This window comes from Vidua macroura, chromosome 6, assembly GCF_024509145.1.
Source record: "Vidua macroura isolate BioBank_ID:100142 chromosome 6, ASM2450914v1, whole genome shotgun sequence".
Classification (NCBI taxonomy): domain Eukaryota; kingdom Metazoa; phylum Chordata; class Aves; order Passeriformes; family Viduidae; genus Vidua; species Vidua macroura.
In genome coordinates, this window is record NC_071576.1 from 22,974,893 (window position 1) to 22,986,008 (window position 11,116).

An 11,116-nucleotide genomic window follows, 5' to 3' on the forward strand; every position below is an offset into this window, starting at 1 on the left:
ATAATTGCCTAGTTCATGCAGTCACTGTCTGACATCATTCCTCATGCTCTTAGTGCCATGTGGAGTACTGCTCACTTAATTCACATTAACTGGCTTCAGCTTTGGACATTTACTTGCCACTCTCCCAAGGATCTTGTGACAGTGGGTAGATCATGATACAAAAAACAGAGCTGAGAGCAACTAAGCAATCTCTGTATGGTATCACTCCCCACTTCCAGGACAGAGATGCTTTCTTAAGCAGCAGGCTACAGCCAAAATGAATAAGGAATGTCTTATAGTCAAGCAGGTCTCCATTGCAGGATTTGGAAGGGGCTCTGATGAGGGCTGGTGGTCATGTTGGGTTGGTGTGGGGTATGGAGAACTGCAGAGACAGAGGAGCCACAAAGGAGAAGTAGCATGGAAGAGTTCCTGCAGAACTAAATCTCTTTTTTGCATATTCTGTGGAAGCACTAAAAGCGCCATTGCTTGTTTATCTTTCCTGGAAGTGGATTAAGCAAAACTGAAGGATGGTATGCAGAGTTCAGTGTCCTCACAGAGAGCTCGTGCAAAAGAGCTACTGGTCTCATACTCTTTGCCCTCAACACTCACTGCTACATGTGGTAGGGAGATTGCAACAGCAAACAGAAGGAAAAAAAAAAGGGAAAGAACCATCCCTTTTGATGCCTGGTGGTGAGAGAAAGCCATTTCCAAACAGAGCAATGGGCATAGGAAGAGAGAGTATTAATTCTTCTCCATTAAAGATCTGGAAAAGCCTTGTGAACATTTCCTTTCCTGCATTATTAACAGTTCTGCAGGGTGATATCATTGGGGCCTTTTCCAAACTCAGAGCGTCTCAGACATTACAACACCAGGTTTTGGCTGCTGACACATATGGCCAGCTACACCCACCCCAGCTCCCTCCCTGCAACACCCCCAAAGGGAGCAGTGAACCCCCACTGCCAGACTCACCAGACCTCTGTTCAGCATCTTAGCAATCACAAGCCTCCAAGACCTCATCCCTGGACACTGTACCTATACCTATGTCCTCAAAAGCTGCTCAGCTAAAAATAGACTGCAATTGCTCCAAAAAGCCTAATATTCTGAGTTCCATTGTTTTTAAGACCAAGAAAGCAAGTAGCTCATGATGCCAGGCACCAGGATGCTGACAGGTAGGTTTGGAAGTAGGAAGAGGAAGGAAGAGAGCAGGTGCCTCTGAAGGATATCTCCACCCAGGCAATGGTCAATGCAAAGGTCTGTTTCCCTAGTGCTGCAGAGCAAGTCCTGGGCAAATTAACAGCTCAAAAGTTGAAAACCTGCTTTTGGCAAAGCTACTTGCAAGCTGAAGGAAGGAGAGCAGCTCTTTCTAGTCCCCAGCAGTTATGTGCTCACATTCTGCACTCCAGAACCTCTGTTGCACATATCTTGATAGTTGCAACTCTCCTCTAGGTATGGTGGGGCTCATGTCCAAACTAGCTCTGCACCAGCATAAAGAGGAAATGTCTCCCCTGACATTAATGAAATTAGCTCAGAGTGTCAAATTAGGCCAAGTGAGAGCAGAATTTGGGTATGGTGGAGATTTGCAGCCACACAGCAGCTACCAGCAGAACAGACAAAAACAGTGTGTCAGCGAAGAGGTTTTAGTTTCAATTTGTCCAAGAATCACAAAAAAGCAGCAGTCATTTAAAAAAATGCCTGAGCTAGGTTCCTCAAAATAGTGGAAGTTTCGTTTAGTGCTTACCCCAAGCAGTGTGTTAGCAACACACTTAGGGCGCCTTCTGTAGAGAGAAAAAGTGCCAAAGGCAGAAGAAAAATAAACAAACCAAATGCCTGGGCTGTTCCACTGGCCAGCAAAGATGTCAGATTTGCTGCTAATAATGCTGTTAATGATGGTTTGACCTGCTTCCCTGCCTGCAGTCACACCCAGGACGGTGTGAGGAGCCCCAGAGTTGCAGACAGCATGTGCTTGAAGTGTCCCCCAGTGGGTTTGCACGACAGCCTGGCAGCTCTGCTCTACAGATGTGCTCTGTCAGTATAAAACATCCCAGGGCTGTCAGCCTGCTCCCAGCAGCCTCATCTACTCCCCCTTATGCTTAAGGATCACAGAATTGCAAGCCTTTCTTCTGTTTACTGTAAGGACATGTTGCCTAGATCCTTTTTGGATGGAAACTCTTTGCTACATTGCTCTCTAGCAACCTTAGTCAAGGTTCCCCAGAGTTTTTTCCAGCCCACCAGACAGTTTAGTTGCTCCAAAACAAGAGTGGGTTAGTTCAAATCCAGTATTTGATCCAATGGCTCAGCTACATTCCTGCTAGGATATTGCCCTCAGTATCACCACTCTGCCTATTTAGCAAGCAGTCCACGGATGAGAAAGACAAGTGAATGCCAGAAGTTACTGGGTTCACCAAAGCAAACTAACTGCCCGAGCTGGCAGCCTTTCACCAGGAAGAGATCTGCTCCTAAAGCTCTGCTCTTCCATCACTCTGGCAGCTTTCTGCTGCTATTGTTTCCCCACTCTCTCTCTTCAGAGATTTATTTTAGTACTGACAGGGACACTGCAAGGACCTTTCTTTCCTTTCTCCATTCTAAGGCACTTCCTTTTCTCTCTCTCCCACCCTCTGTGTAGACAAGAGGGCCCATTTCCCTGCAGTGATTAATTCCTTTTGGCCCTTACAACTCAGAAGAGATTTCCTTTTACTGCTGTTTTTATCCCTCCTTGATTCAAAATGCACCTTGCATCATACAAAATAGATTCAAGCACTTCCCATTGGGAATATGGGTTAAAACCCAGCCTGAGTCCTCACAGCAGACAGTCAGAGAAGAACATAGTGGGTAGGGGTAAAGAAAGTACATGGATGCTAGTGTACAGTGCTGGCAAAAGCATCACTTCCCTACTTTAAAAGGGATGTTGACCACTGGGGAATGGAGGAGGAAGAGAGACTGCAATGGCTGAGAGCTGAACTATTTGCCCCACGGTAAGCTCAGCCTGTTTAGCATCTTGAACACTTAGAAGAAAGTGTCTTTATTCCACTGTAATCCCAGGGAGTAAACATGGAGTACTCAAAAAGTCTTCAATCTCCTCAAGAAAGGAAGAATGGAAACCACAGCCAGATGCCATTGCCAGGCAACCTCTGATTAGAACTAAAACACTGTTTTGTAGAGTGTGGCTGATCAATCCGTGCACATGGTAGATTCCCTGTCTCCATTGGATTCTGCACTGAGGCTGCTTAACCTCCCAAAAGCACTGCTGGAAAACCCGTATTATTGGGTGTGGGACAGAGGTAACTACTTGAAATGAAGGGGCCAGTCTTACACAAGAGGTGAGGCTGGATGATTGCCTGTCAAACCTGGGGAGCTTGTGAACTGCCAGAGCTCTCGTTTTGCCTGTGGCATTTCTGTAAACCTGCCACTGGTGCTGGTTCAGTGCTGGCATGTGTCCTGGAAGCACACCTTCTCCAAGCTGTTCATTGTTCCAAGTCTGCCAGAGACTGAATTTGCTCCCCTGCCTCTGGCAAGAAAGTTTCAGCTTTCCTTGTATAACCTTGCAGAAGCAGGGAGCACGGCAACCAGAGGGGGCTGGCTACACCCTTGAACAACAGACAAGAGGCCATGCGCTCCAGATGCAGAGAGGAGGGTGGACAGTCAAGGTGACCCCAGAGTCACAGAGCACACAGCCAACTCAGCAAATCAGCTCAGATGACAGGCACTGCAGTGTGGCACAGATGAAGGAGGAGCTCCCAAGGAATGCAGATAATCTCAAGGATCCAGTGGCAACAGTTGTACAGCAGATCACCTTGCAAAACTGAGCTGCAGCCCTCCCAGAGTAATGTAGTAAGGTGCTCCATAAGGCAAAAACTATGGTTCCTGCTTGGGTATGAGGCTGTTTATCCCTGCACACCCCCCCGCCCCCAAAAAAAAAAAAAATAAAGAGCCAAAAAACCAACCAACCAACCAACCAACCAACCACCCAAAAACAAACAGACATAAGGCTGTGGGTCCATGAAGTATCTGCATAAGCAGGACCCAAAAGAAACTTCAGCCACTAGTCTTCATTGACCCATAAACCTGATGCAAGGGGAGAGCATATATAGACCAGGCAGTGAAGACTTCCCACAAAAAGAAGCCATGCCACCTTGAAAACTTGCCAAGAGCTGATGGGTTGCACTTAAATCCCTGCAAAGTCCCTCAGGATGCAGGCACTGCTTTCAAGTTTCAAGCCTGATTAAAGAAGAGCTTAGAAAATGCAGCCAACCAAGAGTCATATTCTCAAGTGCAAGAAGCTGCAGAGAGGCGTATCTAAATCTTCACTCATGAGCACAGACTGTCAAGAATTCTTTCCACTATTAAGAAGCACAAGCCAGTCAAGATAAGGACCTTGGAACAGAAGAATACAGCAGGTGAGCCAGTTTCCACACTGGTGTCCCCTGCCTTTGAGCGCCTCTCCCACACGACATTGATCCGGGCTTCCTCTTCTCAGCTCTCCCATCCCCGGTTCTGGCTAGTTCTGATGCCTGTGTGTGCTGGCTCTGGTACTAACACACACACACTGCATATACAGGGTGCCTGTACATCCCTGCACACAGTTGCCAGACCAGGGTCCAAACCAGCTGCATTCTCCATGTCTTTTCCATGGCATGGCACTGAACCAGGCCTGATTCTTCTGTCCACCTGTAGAACCTCACAAAACCTGTAGAAATGTAACAATCTTGGGAATTTCTGCTCTTATCTCAAATTTGGTTGAAAGTGTTCCACATGTTCAAAAGTTGCCAGAAGGGCCCCATGGTAAACAGCATGATTACATAAACTTTGTCACCTTAGGAAACCATCCAAAACCAGCCAAGAGCCTCATACACTACATCCACAGCCCTACAGGTATCTTGCTGCAACAGGACAGGCCAAGAAGGTGCCTTTTGTGCATGAATCAGAGGCAGCTGGTGCTTTGCTGCCTTTCCAGCTCACTTGCACATTGTAATGTGGACAAGAAATAAACTGCTCATTAAGCAGCAACCCCAGGTTTGTCTGGTTTTGCTAATGGTGGGTGTCGATCCTCACTGAGATGATTCACTATTTTCTGTTCTCCCCTTCTGTCTCCAGCCAGAGCTCTGATATCCCTGGCTCAAAGCCAGGGTGCAGGGTGAGTGTCTCTCACTTGTTTATAGCAGGGCTGGGGGATGTTTAAATGAAGGCGGTGATGGGAATCTTGGGAACTTCACAGCACACATAACTGCAGCTACAATCCTTCCTGCAGCTGACAAGTTCCACTCAGGCCAGAGTATAGAAATTTCTTTATCTAAAGATAAATCCATTGACCATCTCCTTCTGGAAATGAAGGCATTCTCAGGGATCATACTAGTTCCAAATCAAATTAAAAAACCATAATCACTCATGGCCTGATCTTTAAAAGGCAGGAGTCCAAATAAAAAACTATGCGTGTAGCTGCATGCTTAGTAGACACATGCAGCTATCATGATTGCCTGCAAAAAGAAACATTTTGACAGGAGAGAGAGTGAGTCCAGCCAGACCTATGTGAGAGGCGAGAGCAGGTCCATGCTGAACTGCGCAGCTTCAGCCCTGATGGTGTCAGAGCACAAATCCAGCTTTGAAATAAAAAATTCTCCAGTCATTAGTTTAGTAAGGAAGCCCTACAGATTATTACTAAAGCAAAAAGAATTTGTTTAGATTCATGCTGTGTTTCGCTGTGAATGTTTATTTTCTTTCAGCACTTCATTCAGCTTGGACAATGACAGCAAGCTAATTAATTTCATATTTGTCCATACTTTCAAGCCTTCCTCTTTTAGAGGATTTCATTACTGCAATACCAAGATTGTAAGCATAATGAGCAAAGGCAGGTTTCATTTTTTGAGAAAAAGTCTAAAAGTCTTCACTTGATCACTTTTTTTTTTTATCATCAAGTGATTCCAATAAGTTTGCTATTAGCTAATGACTACACTAGAGGGTCAAAACGGACCTGATCATGTTTAATTAAAAAAAAAAAAAAACAACCAAACAAACCACCCAAAAAACAAACAAACAAAAAAAAACACCAAAAAAAAAAAAAAAAAAAAAACCAAAACAAACAACCCAAAAAACCCACCACAACCAGAAGCCTGAAGCTTAGCTTAGGAAACGGAAATGCTTGCAAACAGAAAAACACTTGGAGTCAGAGGAAGAAGAATCAACTCTGATAATAATGATACATTATTATTTTTTAATGCCTTACAACTTGAATGCCAGTGGTATACTTGATGCTTGGATGGGTACCAAATGCCAAGAGCCAGCAACATCACACCTATCTACGTTTGCAGTTCAAGAAAATGAACACATTCAGGGGGTCTGCAGGATTGTCTGTTGATGACCCTTTCCAAAAAAAACATTTGGACACCTTACAAGAGAGTCTCAAACACAGGAGTCTGGGAAACCCCTAGTCAAACAATGCACTGGAGTCCCTGAAGTTCATTTTTGCAAGGGCAGCTCTGTCTGAGAGTGCAGCTAAGCACTGGTTCAGTGCTGAACTGCTTATTTTCTGGGAATGCAGCATAAAGGATAGGATCCATCACTGGCCACAAGCACACCTCACAGGACTATTTAAGAAGAGAAAGAACCTGAAAGACAGAAGGAGCTGGGCAGCAGCACGTCTACGTGCTGCATGTTTCCCACACTGACATCACCTGCACCACTGGCAGGAGCAGGGGCACAGCAGCCTGAGTGCTGAACATTTCCTCATTTAAAGTCTCAGTTCACCTTACCAGGGACCTGGAATCGCTGGGGAACCCCTGGAGCAGAGCTGGGTTCTTGTCAGCACATAGCACCCTCAAAGTGCCAATGTGTAATCAAGTAATTCCACAGGACAATTCTCAGCTACTCCTCCCTGGACCCACAGTAATAACTCCCCGTAAAAGCCAGTGTCCCACCTCCCTTCCCTCCCACAGTTACCCTGTATCAATTTTATTTTCTTCTTTCTGCTTCCTTCCCATATTCTGCCCCAGCTTCCATATCTCCTGTTCAGTAATTTCTACTGGTGGACAGTCTTGTTACCTACCAACACTAACCTTTTGAAAAGGAAAAGCTCCATACAGCTATATCACAAGCAACCAGAGATCTTACACTGCATCCATGCAAAACTTAGGGAGCAGCAACTGCTGCTCTCATTACACACATCACAAGAGCTGATCCACAAACTGGAAACAGCTGCTTATCTGCATATCAGCAGGCTTGGGGCTGCACTGCTATTGTTGCACTGCACTGACCTGTGCCACTGCTCTGGCCAAATCACTCAGCTCAACAGATTATCCACAACAGCCACACAGCTGGCAAGCTTTACCAAGTGATGGCACAGCACCAGGGTGACAGGCTGCATGGGAGATGAAGCCAGGTAAATATGTAACAGCTGACACTGGGGATAACTTGGAAAGAAAGTCTACCTCAGCACCACAGTGATGAGAAGCTGCTGAAGCTCTAGAAAAAAAGGTCCTTCTGACTTGCCTAAAACCCCCTAAATCTTCCTTCTCTGCTGAAGCCTAAAATAAAGAAGAACAGGAAAGTGGGTTCCTTATAGCAGAAAGCAAGAGACAAAATTCCCCTCAGAAGAAGTGCAGTATTTTCCACACTGGTGACTGTCTTATCATGGAAAGACATCTGAGACACTTCATTAGTCACTGCCTGCAGTTTGCCTCCTTAAACATGTCCCCAAAGCAGTAGAGACCAAAAATAAAATTAGAAAAGAGGAATCTTTATCTCCTCAAAAATGTGGAATTAACTGGTGTGGCAGTTTAGATACCATGCAAAGCATTTTCTTTGTATATTTTACAAGATTTTCATCTGCAAATAGCTCCTTTAGAACACGAGCCAGGTCCAGAACTGCACTACTAAAAAGGCCCAGAAGTTGTTATCTTTAAACAGGTGTCTTCACTAGTCCAAATCCTGAAAATAATTTAAAGCTGCCAGCTCTCACTGAAGCTTCTCTGACAAGTTTGGAGTTGTATTGGTAAAGAAGCACACATGCTGAAAGCTGTGTGCTGGATGTGAGTACTCAAGGTCCTACCAACTATGCCCCTAAAGGGGACTGCAAGTCTTCACTGGCAGGGTCAACAGAGACCACTGGCAGGAGCCAGAAGAATGGAGAAAGGAGGGATGGAAGAAGGTACTGCAGTGCCTAAAATATTTCTTTGCAAATCTGCCTTGTATTTAATTAAAATGTTAAAAACCAATAAGATACAGGATAGGTATTGCCTCTTCAAATCTCTCCTATACCTATATGCACATGCAGCATCAACCCCTACAAGAGATAAACAAAAATGCCAAGTGACGCATGGAAAAAGGCTCAGTATCTTTTCTGAGCTCTGACAAAGGGCCAAATCACTATGTGAGAGTCTTCCCACATGGCATTCTGGCATGTGGTTCTTATCACTGGCATTCTGTGGTTCTTATCTGTCACACTTCAAAATCAAGGAATAAAATTGGACCTGCCCTTCCAGCTCTGGCAAAAACTGCATGTGAGAATCAGAATTGTTCAGGCTGGAAAAGGCCCTTAAGATCATCGAGTCAAACTATAAACCCAAGACTGCCAAGTCCATCACTAAACACGTCTCTAAAAACTGCATCTACATGTCTTATAAATGCCTCCAGGGTTGGTGACTTTAACATTTCCCTAAACAGCCTGTTCCAATGCTTGACAACCTTTTCAGTGAAGAAATTTTCCTAACACCCAATGTAAATCTCCCATGGTGCAACTTGAGGTTGTTTCTTCTTGTCCTGTCACCTGTTACTTGGGAGAGGAGACTGACCCCCAGCTCACTATGACCTCCTTTCAGGTTGTTGTAGAGAGCAAAAAGGTCTCCCCTGAGCCTCCTTTTCTCCAGGCTAAGCAACCCCAGCTCCTTCAGGTGCTCCTCACAGGACTTGTGCTCCAGACTCTTCACCAGTTCTATTGTCCTTCTCTAGATACATTCGAGCACCTCAATGTCTTTCCTGTTGTGAGGGGTCCAAATTTGACACAGGATTCGAGGTGTGGCATTACCAGTGCCAAGTACAGGGAGACAATCCCTGCCTTGGTCCTGCTGGCCACACTATTTCTGACATAAGCCAAGATGCCACTGGCCTCCTTGATCACCTGGGCACACGCTGGTTCATGTTCAGCTGCTGTTGACCAGCACACCCAGGCCCTTTTCTGTGAGACAGCTTTCCAGCCATCCTGCCCGTGGCCTATAGCATTGCCTGGGGTAGTTGTGACCCAAATGCAGGACCTGGCACTTGACCTTGTCGAACCTCGTGCCATTGGCCTCAGCCCATCAATCCAGGCTGTTCAGATCCCCCTTGCAGCGCATTCCTAACCTCCAGCAAATCAACACTCCCCCCAACCTGGCGACATCTGCAAACAGAGGGGAGAGGTCTCCAAGCCAGTCAGGCCTATCAGAGCAGCCACATCGTTTGGCAAGGGAAAAGCAAGGTTCATTCACCTGTCCTGGCAATGAGCCACGGCCAGTTCTTGCTCGGACATCCCTCCCTGTGACTGACGGAAGGAGAACGCGAGCCAAGCCAGGCTGCAGAGCACGCCGGCGGGAGGTGAGAGGCAGCTGCCCGCCCCCTGCTTCCCCGGCTTGCGGGAGTGCAGCGGCCGGGGCGGCTGTCTCTGTCCGTGCCGGCGCCCGCAGGCCGTGCCCCGGCCGTGCCCAGCAGCTGCAGCTCCCGGGCCGCCCGCAGCAGCCGGGCCGGTGCCCCCGAGCCGCCGCCAGGCCGGGCCGGTGCCCCCGAGCCGCCGCCAGGCCGGGCCGGTGCCCCCGAGCCGCCGCCAGGCCGGGCCGGTGCCCCCGAGCCGCCGCCAGGCCGGGCCGGTGCCCCCGAGCCGCCGCCAGGCCGGGCCGCCGCCTGCGCCCTCTGCCGGCCACGCTCGCAGGCAGCACCGGCTGCCCCCGCCGCCCTCGCCGCCTCGTCCCGGGACGGCGCCGCGGCACTTGCACGCTGGAACGGGATGGGGCCGCCTTGTTTCAGGCGCCCCGAGTGTACCCACGCCCTGGACACGGCACAGCAGTGGCCTGTTAACGCCACCGCCTCCAGCCAAGCCTCCCGGCCTCCTCTCGCTTCTCCCTGGGCCAGGAGCACTCTGCCGGCAGACAAATTCCTTCTGCCTGGGCTCCCCTTTCAGAAGAGGAGCAGCCCCAGCTGTATCAGAGCAAAGAGCTTTGTTCTCTCAGCCGCTGCAGGTTCCTGGCTTTTGTCATCACATCTTCATTATGGGTACTCATCAAGCCCCAAACCAGTGTGATTTGCTAAACCTCAAGGCCTGGAGTTCACTTGAAGAGCAAACATTCTTCCATCGGGCCAAGTGTGTTCACTCTTTCGTATGATAGCCTCCACCACCTCCTGCTTAGGTACCTACAGTGCCCTCAGTGCTCTGCAGCCTCAAAACAGGATCCAAGGAGCTTCCAGAAAGGAAAGAGGGCAACAAACATTGCAAAGAGGGCAAGAGAAACAGTGCTGAATCATTTTCGAGATAAACTGACACCCATTAATTGATCAGCTACAAATTTCTGGGGTGGTGGGAACTTGTACAGGTGCACGGCACTCCCCACAGCTGGCAAGTCATGGTCTCTGCAGGACAGCAAGCTGTGAGACACATTATCAGCCTCAACACAAAAAGATTTGCTGTTTTCCTCACCACCCTTCTCCCAGAGGGCAGCCTGTAATTCCCAGATGCAGCTAACAGCAGTCATTTAGCTGGAAATGACTAGCTGCGGTTTCAGGCTGTGATAGATGGCACTCACTGGTAACCCTTCCCTCCCTCTCTCCATTAATAATCCTCCTCCCTCCAGTTACCAGAAAATACAGCAGTGTTGCCTTCTGCCTGCCCCTCTCTCCTCCCTCCAGGCTACTCCTTTGGAGAATTGGCTCCACAGCTGGATTGTAAAATAATCCAGCTGTTCCTATGACAACATGCTGGCAGTGGGCAGAGATGACGCCAGCACACAGTGTTGGCCCATTCACTACCAACACCCAGCTCTGTTTTGGTTTGGGAAGCATTTGTTTTTCTATGCGGGCAGCTCTGCCAAGTACATTTCTGAAGGCTGGAGGGGCAGGAGGAGCCACAATCCCAGAGATGCCATGAAAGTTGTTGGCTCTGTGATTTACCCTTGTTTTGGTTTGG